Raw genomic sequence first — 15,062 nt, forward strand, 5'->3', positions numbered from 1 at the left:
TGGCATCTCCTTGACTCGTCTCCTTTCCTCTACCCGTGGACACGAAATCCCCTCCCTGGCAGGACAGCCAGAGAGGCTGGTGCATCCTGCCTCTCCCCAGCCCTGGGCGTGGAAGGGCCCGGGGCTACTCAAGGGTCAGAGTCCCCACTGGGCAGGTGTCAGTCTTGGTTGGGTAGGGAAGCTGGGTCCTTGAGACCCATTGGGATAGTGACTCTGGTTGGTTCTCTGAATCATTAATTCAGTGAACATTTATTGGGGTGACTATGGCATTTCAGGCACGGGGTAGAAAGAGAAATAATCACAGTCTTCACCCAAAGGACTCAAGCAAATAATGTAAAAGGTGCCATTTCTCCACCCTTCTGTCCATTCATCATTCATTCATCTCTCCATTTATTCAATAAACAGTGAGCACCTACTATGCCAGTCACACAGCCAGGCCTTGGGGCTACAGGAATAAACCTGGGACGGTCCCTGCCCTCAAAGTCCCCCCCTAGTGGGGAAGACAGACAAGCAGGTAGACAATTAGGGAGCTCTGAGCTCAGCTTTCAGCAGATTCCGGGTCTGGGCACGCTGGGCTGGGACATCCCTGCAGCCTCTGGCTCTGCCTGGCTCAGAGTGGCCCCAGGTGGGAAGGGGTCTGTGGTCCTGGCGTGCCGCTAAGTCCCCCTGAGCCGGCAAAGGGTGAGGGGCTGCAGACCAGAGCCTGCCATAAAGGTGCCCCTAACACCTTGCTGCTGTCGTGTGTAAGCGTGCAAACCGCCTGCCACGGGGGAAGGGGAAGAAATCCATTTCCCAGCTAGGAAATTATTGAATATTTAGGAGCCGGAGCAGATCGTTTAGAGGGGAAATGAATTTCTCCAGCTTCCTCTGGCCGAGATAAATCAGCCCGGATGCTCTTGTACTTTCATTTACCCGCAGAACGGGTCTGGATGGGTGTTTACGCAGCGCTACAGTAATCGTTCTTCCAGAGGGGGTGGCAATTGCTTCCACAGCCGCTGCTCCCTCTTAATGTTGGTGCGGCGGCCCCGCTGGTCAGCCCCTTCCTGCGCGCGTCCCTGGGGCTGGAGCCCGGGAAGGGGCGGAGCAGGGCCGGCTGTCCGTGGGTGTTTATAGCGCCGTTTCCCTCCTGACGGTTGGGGTCTCGCAGGCTTGACGGGGCACCGAGCAAACCCCAGGTCTCGGCCAATAACAGTGGGAGACCTAACGAGGTGGCTGGGTTGGGCCAAAGGCCTGAACAGTGAGGCAGGAGGATGGGGGGGGGGTGCCGGGTTTAAGTCAGACATAGGGAAGGACTTCCCCTGTCAGCAGGTGGCTGTGATTGGTCCCAGCAGAGGAGACCCTCATCTATGGAGAATGGAGGCAGGGGATGGGCCAAATGCCCCTGAATCCTCAGTGACCTAGGGTTCTGTGGTGCCCGGATGCGCAGCCTAGGAACGTGTCGGAAGCTTCTGCCCTGGCGCTGGGCACTAATTGATCTTCCCCCCCAACAGCGCTGTGCCGAGGGCCTCGCCCAGCCGGGGCCTTGGGCTCGTCTGAGAAAAACCCTCACGTGCCGTGGAAGGTCCCCCTTGTCCTTCCCCACCCTCTCCCCTGAGCAAAAGACATTAAATCGTCCGTGCCCTGAGACAAGGGCCCAAATCCCAAAGCACTGGCTTTTCTTCATCTTCAGTTCCACAGCGGGGGACATGTCCTTCCCAACAGTGACAGCATCAAGGAGAGAAGAGGGCAAAAAGGCCACCTGGGCCCGCTGTCCACGTCCACACTGAGGAGAGAGGAGGAGTTGGGGGACAGGATTGGGGAGTGCCACCCCCCCCTCCCCGAGGCCAGACCCCTGCCCACGGTCCCTGCGGTGGCCTCGCACACCCTGCCCTTGCTCATTTCCGGCCTTTGACATTCTAGGACTGTGCTCAGGTGACCCTGGGCTCCTGGCACCGGGAAGGGCCTGGCACGTGGTGGTTTTCTGTGAGGGGATGAACAGAGGCCTGGTGGTTACAAGAATAGGTTTGCTGATCATTCAGGTCTGGGTTCAAGTCCTGGCTTTGTCATTTCCTCACCGTAGGCCAGTTTGGTCCCACTTGAGCCTCAATTTTCTCATCTGTAAAATGGGTATAGAGTTAGTACCCTAAGGATGACGTGAGATGCTTCGTGTAACGTGCCTACCTCAGTGAAGGCTATGGAGCTTGTTTTTCATTCCTTCCAGCAATTCTCTGATAAAATGTAATTAGGGACATCGACATAATCGTGTACAAAATCTCGGGCTGATAGGAGGCTCTGGAGAAAACTGCTGCCTTTTTTTTCCTTTAGGCTCCTAAGAGTCTCAGTGGCACAGCTGGACTGCAAGCTCCATGGACAGGAACCCTGATGGGCTTGCTCACGGCTGTGTCCCTCCCTGGTGCCCGGCCGAGGCCTGGCGCCCAGTAGGTGCTCTTGGCAGCTGTGGGAAGAATGAATACGGCCGAGGGTGCTGAGAGAAGAGCCCTCCCCCGTGGGGAGTGTAAGAGGCAGGACAGCTGAGCGGTGACCCCCGCCTGTCCTCTGGCTCCCGTCTGAGCCCTGACCCCTTGTCTCGCCTTCCCTGGCAGCCCGAGAGCCGATGGCCCCGTTTTCTACACCACTGTGTTACGCCACAAATTAATCTCAGGTTGGCCAGATCCCATTTGCTTTCTGATTAAAAAAAAAAAAAAAAAAGAGGTGTAATTAAAAAACAATAACAACAACAGAACAGAAGTTCCACCATCATAGTTGATTTTTCATACAAGCTGGTGCTGGGGGAGCTAGTGCAGCCGGCGTGATTCTGGAAGCTGCACCAGGCAGGGAGCAGGTGCGTGGCCCTGCGTGTGGTCCCAGGAGGGACGCTAAGGCTGGGCGTGTCCCCCATCCCCGGGGCAGATCTTGCTGGCCTCGTAGCTGGGCTGACCACTGTGTCTGTCTTCTGCGATGCCTGATCTCTGGCAGCTTTCTGTGGTCTCGCCCTGGGCTCCCCAATCTGAGACCCGCCGCAGCCCCTCAGCCCCTCAGCCCCAGCCCCCTCCTGCAGAGGGCTGCCCACCTGCCCTGTCACATCCTGGTGTGGAGCTGGGAGGGGCCCTCACAAGCCCAGGCTCCAGCCCCTCATGACTGCCAATGCTCACAGCTGCCCATTAATGCGCACCTACTATGTGCCTGCCTCTCTTCTCATGGCACTGAAGTGGGTGCTGTCATGCCCCGCCCCACTTTCTTCTGAGACAGTCTTGCTCTGTTGCCCAGGCTAGAGTGCAATAGTGTCACTGTAGCTCACTGCAGCCTCAAACTCCTGAGCGATCCTCCTGCCTCAGCCTCCCAAGTAGCTGGGACTACAGGCAGTGCCGTGATGCCGGGCTAATTTTTCTATTTTTTGTAGAGACGGGGTCTTGCTTTTGAGCAGGCTGGTCTTGAACTCCTGACCTCAAGCGATCCTCCCGCCTCAGCCTCCCAGAGTGCTGGGATTACAGGTGGGAGCCACTGTGCCTGGCCATGCCCCCCTTTTGTGGATGAAGAAACTGAGGTGTGGAGAGCTGAAGCGCCCTGTCCGAGGATAACAGCTGGGAGGGGTTAAGCTGGGGACGACCATGCCGGACACCATGCTGTGTACAAAAGCAGGCCAGGCCAAGCTCCCGATTTCAAGCAGTTCCTAATCGGGGCAAACTTTGAGCCAGGCTGGCTGCACGGCTGGATGGACAGATAGAAGCCAAATTTGGGCAGAGGAAAACCGGTAATGAAGACAGGCTGCATGGTGGACCTCTTTGTCCTCAATTTGATGGGTGACTAGTGAGGAGCTCTTGCTGGCCCTGGCACCAGCTTGCTGTGTGACCTCGGTGATCCACCGAACCTCTCTGAGCAGAGTGGCGCCATCTGTCAAATGAGGGCTTAGATGCCACAGTCTCTAAATTCCCAGTGGGTTCCATGTTCTCTGGTTTTCTAAATCTCTAAGCCCCACAGATTAGAGCCACATGCGTCCTGGAAAGCAGAGGTAGTAGCTGTGTGGGTGGTGGATGGAATTTTCATTCTGACTTGCTGAAATTCCCTAAGAGCAGCAATTACAAGCCGGCAGCTGAGAGTTAGACATGGTATCTTTTGTGTATGCCTATACCTACTATTTTTTTTTTCTTAATTAGCAGCCAGCATTTACAATCAGGTGATTTTTCAACTTCCCTGGGAAACTGAAAGGTTGGGCAATGCAGGATCCCACTCCTAGCATAGTGGCGAAGGGCCCGAGCTTGGCATCTAGCTGACACGTACCGGGTTCAAATCCCAGTGTTGCCACTTTCTAGCTGTGAGTCTTTGGGGGAAGTTACTTAACCTCTTTGTGCCTCAGTTTCCTTATCTGTGAAATGGGGATGATAACATTACCTGCTAGGGCTGCCATAACAAAATACCACCGATGGGGGGGCTTAAACATCAGAAATGTATTTTCTCACAGTTCTGGAAGTGGAAGTCCAAGATCAAGGTGCCGCCAGGGTTGGCTTCTCCCGAGGGCTCTCTCCTTGGCTGGCAGACGGCCGCCTTCTTGCTCCGTCCTCACGTGGCCTTTTCTCTGTGCACGCAGAGTCCTGATGTCTCTCACTCTTCTCGTAAGGGCACCGGCCATACTGGATTAGGGTCCCACCCTTATGACCTCATTTAACCTTAATCACCTCCTTCAAGGTCCTGTCTGCAAATGCAGTCACATCGGGGGTGAGGGGTTCAACGTATGACTCTGGAGAGGGACACAGTTCAATCCACAACACTGTGTCCTAACAATCAGCCCGAGGCTGAGTAGCAGCTACCCGCTCAGGATAGGAGATATATATATATATATATATATTTTTTTTTTTCTGTTCCTGACAGTCCCAATGCGGTTGACCAACCCTCATGGTTTGCCTGGGACTTGGGTTCCTGGGACGGGAGACTTTCAGTTATAAAACCAGGAGGAACCACCCACTCTCATCCTAACTGCAATCCACTTACTTCCTTTATTTTACCTGCTGAGTTTTGCCTCTGCCTCGGAGTGACGCCTGGGCCCCTGGGAGGCTGGTGGAGATGGGGGAGGACGTGCCCTTGGTGCTTCAAGGCACCGGCGAGTGACTTGGCCGAGGGAGGGGCCTGGCACGAGCCCGGGCTGCCGAGGGTTAGCCCTACTTTGAGAAAGAACGTCCAGGGAGCCAAGGGGGGGAAGCGGCTAAGGCATTATCATGATTAATGTCATTTCAAAGACTTAATTTTTCCCCCTTTCAGGAATGTTTGTGTGCCCTTGCGGTGCTGTCTCCTGATTCTCAGTGTCCTCGCCCTGGAGCAATTTGGAGCAAGGTCACCGTTCACCAGGTGGCCTTTGTGAGGCTGGGGGCTGAGGGCAGCAGGAGGCGTGTGATGCAGGAGCTGATGCTTTGGGGCTGGGCACTCCCTGGTGGCCCCCCATCCCCGGCCCCGGGGCAGGCAGAGGCTCAGCCAAGCCGGGCATGAAAAGAGTCTGGGGTGAGGAGCCACCTTGGCTCTGGCTCTCCCCCTCGTGGGCTGGGGAACTTCTCCCAGGCTCAGTTACTCCCCTGTAGAGTGGGGACAAGAATGGCGCCTCCTCTTCCGGATGGTGTGAAGGACACTTGTGCACGCCCATCACCCGGTGGGGGCAGTGAGATGGGCTCTGTCTGCACTTCTCAGGTTCCCGGGCGGTGCCCGCGCTGCTGGTCCGCGGACCGTATATTGAAAGGCAGGTTGTGAAGACGAAACGCAATGCGAATTGCTAGCATTACGGGAAGTGCTCGAGTACATGCTGCTTGTCATCGTCACCTCAGCCATCCCCGTCATCAGCTCCATCCACCTTCATCATCTCCACCACTGGCTTCATCATCATCTTCATCATCATCGCTGTCGTCACCACTGTCTTCACTGCGGCCAGCACCATGCTCAGGTCCTGCCTGTCCCCTCCCCCATCCCGCTCCGCAGAGCGGTAACCCAGACGCAGAGACGGTCTGAGACACACACCGGGCCGTGTCACGCAGCGGGGAAGCCGCCTGGGCTCCAGGGCGGCTGTGCAGACGCAGACGAGGCCTGTGGCTGGAAGTCAGGTCCTAGTGCTGCACCTGGCTCATTAAGCCTTTGAATTTCTAAATGGAAATTATCCTTGGAGATTACCCATTCTAACTCACTTCTCCCACATTCGGGATATTGAGGCCGGCGGGGGGCAAGGACGTACCGTCAAGGGTATAGATGTTGGAGCTGGATGATCCTGCGTTTAAATCTCTCCTGCATCACTTGTTGCATGGGTGACCCTGGGCAAGTCACCTCATCTCCCAAGTCTCAGTTTATTCACCTGTAAAGTGGGATGTGGGAGCCAGTTTCCAGGAGGGCCTCCGACAATTCTCATCTCCGGGTATTTACACCCTAGATTAATCTCCTCCCACACCATGCCAGGGTCGGTCTGCGTGACAACAGAGTATGGCAGAGCTGGTGTTATTCCCTGCAGAGGCCAGGAGGCCGTGGCTTCTGTCTTGGGGTCTCTGTCTCTCTCTGACCGCTCGCTCTGAGCAAAGTCAGTTCCATGTCCTGGGACCCCCCAGGCAGCCTGTGGAGGGGCCCTCACCGCAAGGAACTGATGTCTCTGGCCACCAGCAGGTGAGGGCTGAGCCTGCAGTGACCACATGGACGAGCTCGGAAGTGCATCCTCCGGCCCCAGTCAACCCTTGAGGTGAGACCACAGCCCTGCACCAGGTGAGAACCTCCGGAGGCTGCATGAAATACTAAATGTTTATTCTTTTATGCTGCTAAGTTTTGGGGTAATTTACTATATAATAGTGGGTAAATAACATGGGGATACCCATCTTGTAGGTCTGTTGTGAGGATTAAATTCACATAAGCACTTTGCATAGTATGTGACGCATGTTGAAGGCTGCGTGAAATGCCACAAAACAATGACGGCATAAATAGTGATGTCATTGACAACCCCCAGGGTCATGTAGCCAGGGTGTGACAGGGTCCCGTGGTTCCCAGCTGCCCGGTTTTCACCATTTGTGTCCGCTAAGCCTTACTGACCTTGGTGGGCACCGAAGGCTTTGCCAGAAATGGAACAACAGGGTCAGAGGGGAGGGCAGAGGAGGCTGTGACGGTGGCAATGCTTGTCTGTGGGCCTCTGGGACAGACAGGGAGCAGCTGCGCTGTGCTGGGGGTGGCGGGCCGAGGCACAGGGTTGGGCTGCGTGCGTGTGCCTCTGTGCGTGTGCGTGCGTGTGTGTGTGTGTGTGTGTGTGTGTGCGCGCGGTGGCGGGGTCACTTCTAGTCCAAGGTTGGCTGATTCTCTGATCCAATGCTGGTTTCTGGGCCTGTTTTCCATGGAAGGCTCTGAAAAACCATGGCAACCAAGGGATAATTAAGGGGCAGGGATGGAGGAGGCCAGGAACCTCATGTCCCCGAGGCCACATGCCGAGCAGCTCAGGAGGAAGGTCCACTGGGCTTTTCTTCCTGGCCATGTGGGCTTCCCTCGGGAGAGAGAGACTGGGGAGGGTCCAAGAGGAGGATAAGCCGCTGGACCTCCAGCCCCCACATTCCAGGCCGCACAGGGCTCCCCAGGTCCAGGAAACGGCTCCTTTGGGGTCATCGGCTCCAAGGTCCTGGCCTGCTGAGATTAATGCATTGTGCCTGGGTGGTTGTCCATGGTTTCCATCATGGTTCTACAATATTGCTTATTATAGAGACAAGGAAATGTAGGCCCAGAGAGGTTAAGGCACCTGCCTAGGTCACACAGCAGGCTGTGGCAGAGGCAGGGTGGAATATAGGCCTCCTCGCTCTGTACTTGTGGTGGTGGGCCGGCACATGCTGGCTTGGAGGGCTCCTGTGCATGTGACCCCTCTGGCTGGGACATCTTCTGTCGGGACAGCTGGGTCGCCCCTGCCCCCTGCCCAGATGGGGGGCCCTCTGCTCCCGTATCTTCTCTACTCTTTCCTTTTCTCAGGGAATAACTGGGGTGGGAAATTCTGGGGGAGCACAGAGTCTGCCAATTTTGAAGCTGGCATTAACCCAGGTGCCTAGATGCCAGGCAGGTTGGAAATAAAAATGCTTAAGGGGTCCCCGGGGGCCAGACTGCTGGGAGCAGCTTAGCAACTTCCTCTCCTGGCCTGTGCCAGACCTTCTAGCCCAGCGATATTCCCTCCCTGTTAGGACCTGCCTGCCACGTGCCGGGAACATCTGGAAGAGAGTTTTCTGGCAGACCTGGGGTGCAGACGTGGGTTACAGGGGACTTGGTTATGTATTTCACCACAAATGTCTACTAAGGAAAGGGAACTTTCCTTAGTAGAGGTGTTTTTGCAGCACCTGCTTGTGCCAGGGACTGAGTGAGGCCCCTGCACAGCCTTCATTTCACTTCTCGCTACTCTTGTGATATGGGAGTCCCATTTTACAGACGAGGAAACTGAGGTTTAGGAATTCCAGATGACTTGCCTAAGGTCACCCAGCTTTTAAGTGGCAGAGCTGAGATTTGAACCCAGTCTATGTGACTCCAAAGCCTGCCTTTTCCACCATATCTCCCTCTGCACCACTATGTCCAGGTACCGATCTGGACACTGGGGATATGGAGGTAAATGAGCTGTGAGCCTCAAAGCACATATAGTCTAGAGAGTGTATCAGCTACTGCTGCCATGTTACTGCTTTGTAACAAGCACCACCCATCTCAGTTGCTTACAACGACAAGCAATCATGCTTCTTGCTCACAGGCAGTTGGGTCTGCTGGCGTGGCTCTGCTTCAGGCCGCAGTTTGGATCCAGGTTGGCTTCACCTGTCTCTCATTTTCCTTGTACCAGGGGCTACTCGGGGCCTGTTCCCATGGCTGGGCAGAAACATGTGATTTCTCCTAAAGGTTCATCTCGGAACTGGGGCATTGTCCTGCTGCTCACATTTTAAGGCAGGTTACTTGACCAAGCCCTACATCAGTGGGGTGGGGAAATTCACTTTCCCCCCTCTGGTGGGAGGGGCCGCAAAGTCACGCAGCAAACGCAGGGCTGCGTAACTCTGACAGGGAGGCAGGAGGAATAGGGAACATAATCCAGTTGTCCTCAGTGGGGAATACAGATTTGTGATAATACTGAACTGCATTTTATCAAATCTAAGAAACCATCCCCTGCAAGAGACACCATTAATTTATGTCCCACTAAGAAAGAAAAGTGGCTGCCAAGTAAAGTGTGGCACGAGGCTTCTCGCCCATCGTATTTTTGTTTTATTCGCATTGAAAGAGCTATCTGATGCTTAGGCATGGAAATGACAATAGTAGGAACAGTTTGGACCAGGTTTGCTCCTGCAGAGGTGATGACAACTGTGTCACAACTGCCACTCTCCAAGGAGATGGTGAGATGCCATCAACTGTAAGACACATTCTGATTTCAGAGATGTTAAAATGTGTGTTAGAATCCATGAAACCTGTTATTTACCCAAGGTGGACCGCTTGCTCTGGGCTGGACACTGTGCTAAAAGTTCTATGTGGATAAGCTCCTTTGTACCTCCAGACAACCCAAGAGGAAAATATTATTGTCCCCATTTCAAAGATGAGTAGAGCAAGGCCCACAGAGATCAGTTGTCTTGCCTGAGACCCACAGTTATTAAGTGGAAGAGCTGAAATTTGAACCTGGGACAGTCTGACTTCAGAGAGAAGGTGGTTATGAGCACAGGCACTGAGACAAATTGCACCTCAACTTCCTCACCTGTAAAATGGGGACGAAAGAAGTAACTACTGCACAGGTTGTTGTGAATATTAGAGTTTTGGAAGCAGTGTCAGGCACAGGGCACTTAAGACATGCTGATTCCTCTGGTAGTACCAGAGACGCTTTGCCTTTCTGGAGCTAATGCTAGCATAATAAAATCTGTGACTAAACTAAGAGGAGTCCAGAAAACCAGGCCAGTAGCTTAGTGATTTGGGGAAGAACCATCAGAAATTCGATGTGAGTAAAACAAAAGAAGTGCACAATTCATGCGTGCATTTATTTACTCAAAAATATTTGTTCATGTACTGTGTGCAGGTAGTGCCCAGAGACTGGATTGGAAACCAAAAATTTGCCGACTAAGTTTTAAAAATTGAGGTATAATTTACCTACAATGAAACACACAGATTTTAAGCTCTCAGTTTGAAGAATTTTCACAAATGTGTACACCTACACACACCACCATCCCAATCACAGTAAAGAATATTTCCATGACCCCAGAAAATTCCATCGTGCCCCCCCACAGTAAAATACCCTCCACCCCACCCCAGGCACTTGGTTTATTTCTGTCACTGTGGATTACTTTGCCTGTCTTGAACTTTATAGGAATGGAAACTTACAGATTGTGCTTCTTTTACTCAGCATAGTTTCAGTAAGATCAATACATGCTATTTCATGTATCGGTAGTTCCTTCTTCTTCACTGCTAATCTTTCGCTGGCACCAGTTATCCAGTCATTGCCTCCCAGCTCCAGAGTCATCCCTTCTTGCCTGCTTGGTGAAAATGGAGCTGGGCCCTTTAAATTTTCCCCCTGGCCAGCTGCAAGCGGGGCTTTGCCTCTAGAGGGCGCCAGGGAGCCCCTGCAGCGCGCTCGTGCTGCTTCCTGGCCGCAGTGCGCTCCCAAGGCAGCTGCTGCAGCACGTGCAGCCTCCGGGGTGCCTGGCTCCTGCAGTGCACAGAGGAGGGGCAGCACCCCCTTTTTAGGCAGTTTTGTAGTGGGGTGCCTCTGGTGAGACACCTTCCGCGAGCAGCTTTTGTGGCACCCTAGAGGGCAGCTTTCTGGTAAGTTCTACAGGTTGGATTTCTAGAAAGTTCCACTGGAGTGGCACCAGAGCGGCTTTTTTCCATGCAGTGAGCCACAGCGGTGCTCTCTCAGCCAGATCTGAATGTGAGCCCCCAAGGGTGGGTGTGGGGGCCCTTCTTAGAGGGGAGGGGCTCTGGCTCAGCCCAAGGGCTTTCCCTCGGGGACTTTATTTCAGCCTTGGAGGGGACTCTTCCTTAGGGGCTCTGCCAGCCATGGGGGATGGGGGGCTCTTCCTTGGGGGTCTTAGCCCCGGGTAAGAGCTCCTCCTGGGAGGTGTCTATCTTAGCCTGGGGGGGGCTCTTCCTTGGGGGCTATATTTTAGCTCTGGGATCAGGGATCCGCATCAGCCCGGGGGGGGGGGGGACCCCTCCTTGGGGGCTCTATCTCAGGGCTGGGGGTAGGCTCTTCCTTGGGGGCCCCATCTCAGCTCTGAGTGAGGTCTCTGTCTCAGCCTGACGTGGGGGTCTCTTCTTTGGGGCTCTATCTCAGTCCTGGGGCGAGGGGCTCTGCCTGGGGAGCTCTACTTCAGCCCTGGGACGGTTCTTTTTCTGAGAATTTTTTTACTGCCATAGGTCGGGGCTCTTTCTTGGGGGCTCTATCTCAGGGCAGGGGGTAGGCTCTTTCTTGGGGGCTCTACCACAGCCCTCAGGAGCTTTTCCTTGGGGACTTTATTTTAGCCGTAGGAGGGGACTCTTCCTTGGGGGGGGGGTCTACCACAGCCCTCCAAGGCTCTTCCTGGGGGCTCTACCTGAGCCCTGGGGTTGGGGGGGGACTCTTCCTTGATAGCCCTGGGGGGTTTTCTTTGGGGCTCTTAGTCCTTGAATGGGGGGGTTCTTCCTAGGGAGCTCTACCTCAGTCCCGGGGGGGCTCCTTTTTGGGAGATGTTATTTTACCTCTGATGGGGGCCTCATCCTTAGGGAATCCTACGAAAGCCCTCAGGGGCTCTTTCTTGGGGACTCCATCTTAACCCTGGGGGCAGGGGGAGGATTTTCTTTGTGGGTTTTTTCATAGTCCCGGGGCGGAGGATTCTTAGGGGCTTATCTCAGCCCTGGATGAGGTTTCTTCCTCGCAGGCTATCTCAGTTCTATGGGTTGTGGCTGCGCCTTACAGCATGATTCTTACATTAATTATAGTTTTCTTTATTCCTTATCATTCAACTCCTTGTTAATCCAATCCCCTATTATAAGTTAATAATTCTCCATGTGAAACTTTCCCTGTTAAAACCACTGTGTGGTTTCCTTTTCTTGACTGGACCCAAACTGATGCAGAATGGGTGTCTGGAGGGATACCCGGAGAGGGTCCCACAAAGGTGGTATTTGGGGATGTGTTTTCTGGTGACTTTGGGCTCGAGTGTGGTGTGGAGTTCCTTGCCAGTGGGAGATGGGATGCTCGAGACCCGGGCACGTGGTGGCATTGCAATTAATCAGGCCATCACCCGAGGTTGATTGAGATGAAGCGCCGACCGAGGCATGTCCCTCGGAGCCGGAGCGATGCTGCGCTCGCTCGACTGTAGGGCAGTAATGAGGACGGTGAGGTCCGTGGGGTAGGATGGGTCCTTCTGAGGGCTCCTGAGCACTTACAGCGAGAAAATGATAAGCTCAGGTCCATTAACTCTCACCTCGAGTCACGGTCTGAGAAGCAGAGAGCTTCCATGACAGCCCTTAAAGCAGCTCTTATTTCTCGCAGCCACAGAGCTGATAGTGCTGAAAATCAAACGCAAAATTTAATTGTGCCGGTTGCTGAATTACAACAACAGTTGAATTCACATCTTGACAAATTAGGGCATTAATCAGGGAAGAATAGGGTCCTGAAACATGGAATGGGGACATCTGTTGGACCCAGATGAAACTGACAAACTCCAGGTGGCGCCGAGCCGCCCTTATCGGTGGACGTTCCTTGTGCTATAGGTCTGAGGAGACAACTTTTCCTCTGTTGAAAAGCCTGGTGACAATCTCAGCGGGAGCCAATGCCTCGAAAGGCAATGGCTCTTCTCCTCCAGACCCTCCACAACCCCCCGCTGCTGTTGCTAGAGCCCAGCTGGGGTCAAATCTCAGCACGTCCCACTGGGACCTAGGAGGAAACGCCAAAAGAATTACAAGCCTGGCGACCTGTGTAGATGTGGATTCTAAGGGTTTTAGACCCAGGGGGGCAGAATATAGTACTAGATTGGGCTGGATTCATCGATGTGGGTACATTTATTAGAGGTTGTGCAGCGGGAGGGGCTCCAGCGGCTTACTTGGTTGGTTGACTGGGACTGGGACTTCACAGTGACCTGCGCTTAGTGAGGCTGTGATGTCACGATGTGGAAGAGGGAATCCGATGTCTTGGGGAGACAGGAGTGTTGGGCTGTTTGTATCATGTGCCATCTGCCCCCCTCCCGCCCTGCACCGCCACGTGTGTTCCGTAAGAAGGATCAGAAGACGGAGACATGAAGACATCGTTGCTGAGGGACACCTCGTCCTTGCAATGCACTGTGGCGGCTGCTTTCTTTTGTAGGCCAGAGTGACCATGGAGGCTGCCTCCTCTGAGACGGGCTCCCTGATTTCAGTGGAGATAAGGGGGTCCCAGAGTAGCAGAGACGAAGGGGCAGCACCTTGCTGCCGAGGACGAGGAGGGCACACATGCTGTAAAGGGCAGCAGCAAGGCACAGGTGTCAGATGCCTTCACCCGCGGGTTCGTTAGTGGCGGCTAATTGATCACAGTGTCCCTGGGAAGGGAGGAAAAGGGTCGCCTACTAGGGTACTGGAGAGGCTGTAGGTCCAGTAGCCGGGACCTGACTTGAGTCACCGCATAGGCAGCTTGGCCTCTCATCCGGCTTCCAGACCTCAGTCAGTTCCCAGACCCAGGAGCTCTCGGGTAGCCGGGTCCCCTTGAGGAAGGAGCCCGCGTCACTGCCCTAAGTCCTCAGTGTAAATCTTCCTCCAAACCTTCCTCAAACGGACCTGTGGCCATTTACCAGAGTGCTGGCACCCTGGGGAAAAGCAACCCCCAGACAGTTCTGGGATTACTGGGTGCCAGCTCTGCCTGACACTAGTCCCTGGGGACCTAAAATGCTATTCTGGCCTGTGAGTCCAAGTGGGGCTTCACGATCGTCAGGTTATGGAAAGGGTCTTAATCGTAGTCTGACTCACGGTGGGTCCGTTGGCCCACGCCCACCCTGAGGTTATTTCCCCAGTTCTTGAATGAATAATCAGAACAAACATATTTAGCGACTAACCATTTTCTTTTCTCTCCTTTCCACTTTTATTTTATATGCCAGCTTTTCGAAGTCAATGCCATAATTTAGTCTTTAGGTGACAGAATATTCCATGGAACTGTGATCTGACTTTGAGCAGTAATAAATATAGTCAGTGATGACTTATGGGCCTGTTAGTTTCCCCGTGTTGTGCAAAAAGTGAGAAGTTATCTTGTAAGAATGATAGTTGCATCTTCTTACGTAGAAATACAGAGTTGTGTTGTTGTGCAGGAGTTCAGTTGTGTGTAGCAGGGTTCATATGGAAGCCGAGTTCTCAAAGGGTTGGACTTTGCTGATTATTCATTATTGCCTCTCAGTGCCAAATCCACCCCTCTTGCCTGCTTGGTGAAAATGGAGCTGGGCCCTTTAAATTTTCCCCCTGGCCAGCTGCAAGCGGGGCTTTGCCTCTAGAGGGCGCCAGGGAGCCCCTGCAGCGCGCTCGTGCTGCTTCCTGGCCGCAGTGCGCTCCCAAGGCAGCTGCTGCAGCACGTGCAGCCTCCGGGGTGCCTGGCTCCTGCAGTGCACAGAGGAGGGGCAGCACCCCCTTTTTAGGCAGTTTTGCAGTGGGGTGCCTCTGGTGAGACACCTTCCGTGAGCAGCTTTTGTGGCACTCTAGAGGGCAGCTTTCTGGTAAGTTCTACAGGTTGGATTTCTAGAAAGTTCCACTGGAGTGGCACCAGAGCGGCTTTTTTCCATGCACTGAGCCACAGCGGTGCTCTCTCAGCCAGATCTGAATGTCAGCCCCCAAGGGTGGGTGTGGGGGCACTCCCTTGGGGGGTTCCATCTCAGCTTGGGGGTGCTCTTTCTTGGGCACGCTCTCAGCCTAGGTGTGGGGGGGCTGTGCCCTCTTTCCCGAGGGCTCCGTGTCAGCTCTGGGGAGGGGGATTCCGCCACACTCCATCTAAGCACTGGGGGTTGGGGGCTCTTCCTTGGGGTCTGTCTCAGCCCTAGGGGCAGTGGTTGCCCCTGTGTCTACTAAACCTGTGTCCTTTCGAGTTCCCTTTACTGCTCTCTGGCCAATCCCTTGTTGATGTGATCTCCGGTTACAGTTAATAATCCTCTGTACGAAAC

Source organism: Eulemur rufifrons, chromosome 8, assembly GCF_041146395.1.
Source record: "Eulemur rufifrons isolate Redbay chromosome 8, OSU_ERuf_1, whole genome shotgun sequence".
Taxonomy (NCBI): domain Eukaryota; kingdom Metazoa; phylum Chordata; class Mammalia; order Primates; family Lemuridae; genus Eulemur; species Eulemur rufifrons.